This window comes from Cryptomeria japonica, chromosome 9 (assembly GCF_030272615.1).
Source record: "Cryptomeria japonica chromosome 9, Sugi_1.0, whole genome shotgun sequence".
Taxonomy (NCBI): domain Eukaryota; kingdom Viridiplantae; phylum Streptophyta; class Pinopsida; order Cupressales; family Cupressaceae; genus Cryptomeria; species Cryptomeria japonica.
In genome coordinates, this window is record NC_081413.1 from 135,325,035 (window position 1) to 135,329,775 (window position 4,741).

The following is a 4,741-nucleotide window of genomic DNA, read 5'->3' on the forward strand; positions in this document are numbered from 1 at the left end:
ACAATGATCTCCAACCAGCAAGTCTCAAACACGATCACCAACAACATCCTGAAACTCCACTAGAAGCTAAACCAACACCACTTATGCAATTCATCAAAGATCTCCATCGGGAGCTCTATCGGCGAAACCCTCATCGAAACCAGAAACCAATCTTCTAAGCAAGCAGGATAGTGTCCAATCACTAGACCAAAACCAACTGACGAAATATGAGTATAAGTATCATGAACAAGCCAATTCCATCACCAAACTATATCAGAGCCTACCGGATCATGTTGGATCCAAGTTAACCAAAAACCACTCAACCTACCGGGATGAGAAGGGTGTCAGTAAAGCATCCAAACAACTAGTGTTGGCATCAATGACAAAACATCAATGCAACAAATAATCAATTCCACCAAATGGCCAACAACCCTAACCTTTTTTGAGCCTCACCCTAATTTGACCCTAATACTAATCCTATCTCTAGTTCTAATTCTAACCCTAACTTTAACCCTAGTCTAACATTGAATACAACCCTAGCTGATCATAATGCTAACCTTGTTTTAAACTATTACCTAACAGTAATCCTAACACCAATTTAAACCTAACCCCAAATTTAGCCATATATAACCCTAATTCAACCCCAATCATATGTTGCAAGTTTGGATAGAATGAGTTGTTGTTGTGTTGTCATTGATGTCAACAATACTTTAGTTTCCATTAGTGATTGGTTTCTATAACTGATATTGAGTTTCTTGTTAAGTTGAGCTGAGATATTTGCTCTGCATATCTTCTATATTGTACATCTATTCTTGCAGTTTTGATATGCTATTAAGAAGTGTTTAGAGATGCTATATTTTGGATTTGGTACTCCAACTTGTAGTGCTAAGGAAGTTGTGTTCACTAGAGTGTGAGGATGTCTGACAATGTTTCCATGTGAAATGCATGCTCCACATTTCTCTGCCTTATGGTTTCTAGTGTTGTGGTTTTGGAGTCAGGTTGATAATGTCCTTAGCTTCATTCTATTCAGTTGGCATGTGTTCTTTGGTTTCAGAAGCATGGTTTTAAAGTTCAATTGTGTTTTACTCTAGGTTTAGCTTACCTTGGGGTTTACACTTCACAATAATGCTTTGATGTTTAAGGATTGTTGTATAACACATTTGATGTTCTTTTTGTTCTTAGTTAAGATACACGTTGCGGTCCACTTTAAATTCTTTTCCATTGCAGGAATGTTTTGTGTTGATGTAATGTGAATTATGTTCGGTTAAGATGTTTAGCCGACATTGGGATATTTTGCATATGAGGATGATATAAATAAAGCATAATTTGTTAAGGACAAGATGAACGAACAAGTATGTGTGTGTGTAAATAAAGAATTAATGACACTGTGTGAAATGCGATGTAGGTGTGGGAAAAAGAATTTATCTCCCTGATCATTTGATGAGCATTGGTTGAGTTGATGAAAAGTGTTGAGGAGTTTGACCTTTCATGTGTTAGCTACTGGAAGTAGTGAGCAAAATGCATCTACAGATTTTATAGTTGTTGAGGTACGATTGGTTTTTCTGAGTGATTTCTTAAGTTTCTCTAAGAATTAGCATTCTTCCTCCAACAAGAACTTAAGACCATTGGCCATTTGACAAGGATAGCATGACAAGATGGAAAATACTTCTTCTCTTTGGGCTCTGCAAGACCCCGGTGGGTTAACCTATAACAATACTCTCAAATTTACAATATACTGGATCGATATGGCTTTTAAAATAGATATTCTTGATGAAACAAGGTTAATACAAATAAGAAACTCAGAATTGGCCCTATTCTACTTATTTCACAAGATATTGTTAGTAGTGTAGGTCCCGGGGACAACTGAGAGGGGGGGGGGGGGGAATCAGTTGTCTAATAAATTCAAACCAAAATCTTATTAACCAACTTAATGCTTAATACCAGTAAGACAATTAATTGTGCTAGTAAACAGTGTTAACAGGAAATTCTATATCGGTAAGAATTAATGCATGAAACATAAGCACAAAGTCAATCACAACACATGACACAAATATTTGTATGTGGAAACCTTGTAAGGGGAAAAACCACAGTGGGAAACCTTACCCACAATCAGATGATACTACTGCAGATAGTAAGCATATAAAGAGGGGTCTGCACATGCAGAAAGGCCAACAGCCTAGAGCTCATTGCTCAAACACAAATGGGAGTCACACTGACTATAGTTGGATGGTTAAATCCAATGAGAATGTACTGCACAAAATAGCATCTTCATATGCTGGATTCAGTACCGGTGTAATGCTGATATGCTTCTACAAAAACCTAACTTCACCTTCAAATGATGTCTTCGTGTATATCTCTACTTGATCTCACATATATCCTTCCTTAAATCTTTTCTGCATTCCACATTTGATCTTACAAATAAGATCTTACATTTATACCATACCCTAAGACCAATTTTAGTAGGTCGGCTCTACAAGATATTACAATAAAACATTTTACAAATAATAAAATATCCGATGCAATAACCGATTGAACATGTCAGCTTAATGCTTTTATAACAATAATAAATCATCTCCATAGTGTGCCATGCTGATCTGGAAAAGATAAACCTGCCGGTGTAACCCTAGATAATCTAGACCTATTTGCCGGTAAAAGCAAATATGCAAATAAGAATATACCAATGATATTACTTCAAGGAAAAGTGTCCACATGATGTCTTCAACATTACCAAGTGTCTTCCATGTCATTGTAGGTACTGATGAACATTATATCCTGCCGGTTAACCATATAGCGGCGATTGTTTGAACAATTTACTGATTGCCGGTGAATGTTGCTAGATCTCCAAAGTAGGTGTATTTAGCAGGTGTTGACATCAATGAAAAAATCATACCAAAATACCAACAATATCCCCCTTTGGCATTGATGGCAACACAAGATGGAAAAACCATCAAAGTGCCAAAATAGAAATGCCAAGTACAAAAACCAATTTTCCCCCTAGGAGTAATATTTGTTTATACAAAGATTTATTTACAATACCAATCTCTCCTCAAAAATATAATGCATTTTTTCATATATTTTTCCTTAATGTTTTTCCATATATCTCTCCCCCTTTGACATCAAATGCCAAAGTCACAAAAAGGTCAAGTTCATACAAAATACCAACCAATTCAATATACCAACTACTCCCCCTGAGAAGTAGCTTCCTCATCAAATATCGAAATAAAAGATTTGTCCATTTAATTCTGCCGGTTGATGACAATCATCAACTGTCTAAGTCTCTACCGGTGGAGGTAAGACTTCAAGCTGATCTCAGAGATACTCAAAAGTTTCCTTAGGCAAAGGTTTTGTAAAAATATCTGCAAGCTGTTCTTTAGTATTCACATAAACCAGTTTTATTTCCTTTTCTTCAACTTTTCCCCTTAGAAAATTCAGTTTGATAGAAACATGTTTTGTTTTAGAATGTAATACTGGATTCTTAGATATATCAATTGCTACAGTGTTATCACAATATATAGTAATAGGTTCCTTGCATTTTACCTTTATGTCTTTCAACATTTGCTTAAGCCAAAGTACCTGTGTACAGTTTGTTGCTACTGCAACATATTCTGATTCTGCTGTTGATAAAGATGTACAACTTTGTTTCTTACTTAACCAAGAAACTAATCTCTTTCCAAGAAAGAATGCTCCTCCAGTGGTGCTCTTTATATCATCCACATCTCTTGCCCAATTTGGATTTGTGTATGCATATAGATCAAAATTTTCATCTTTAGGATACCATAATCCAAGATTTGTTGTGCCTTGTAAGTACCAAAAAATCATTTTTACTGCTGATTCATGATTTTCCTTGGGATTACTCTAAAATCTAGAAACTATACATACTGCATTCATAATATCAGGTCTGGTTTGTGTCAAATACAGTAAACCTCCTATCATAGATTTGTATCTAGTTGGATTAACAGGTGTAGATTCATCCCTTTGAGATAATTTGTCATTTGTAGTCATAGGTGTGCTTACTGGTTTAGAGTTCTCCATCCCAAATTTCTTGAGTAGTTCTTTCAAGTACTTAGATTGACTCAAAAATATGCCTTTATTAGTCTGTAAAATCTGCAATCCTAAAAAGAATTTTATTTCTCCAATCATAGACATTTCAAATTCATGCTGCATTTTAAGAGAAAATTCTTTGCATAATCCATCTTCTCCTCCAAAGATTATATCATCAACAAATACTTCCATAATCAAAATGTCATCATTAGTTACTTTGTAATATAGATTGCTATCTGCATTTCCTTTAGTAAAACCAATTTTTAAAAGATACTTATCCAATCTTGCATACCAGGCTCCTGGAGCTTGTTTTATTCCATACAGAGCTTTTCTTAATCTGCAAACCATATCATTGCTATCTGTTAAAGAAAATCCACTAGGTTGTTCAATATGGACTTCCTCTTCAAGATCTCCATTCAAAAATGCACATTTAATATCCATTTGATAAACTTTGTAATCCTTGTGAGCTGCAAAGGCCAAGAATAATCTAACTGCCTCAATTCTGGCTACCGATGCAAAGGTTTCATTGTAATCAACTCCTTCTTTCTGAGAATATCCCTTACACACTAGTCTTGCTTTATTCTTGACAACCTTACCATCTTCATTGAGTTTATTTCTAAATAACCATTTGGTTCCAATTACATTTTTATTTTCAGGCCGGGGAACTAATGTCCAAGTATTATTTTTCTCAATTCGTCCTAATTCTTCTTCCATAGCTTTA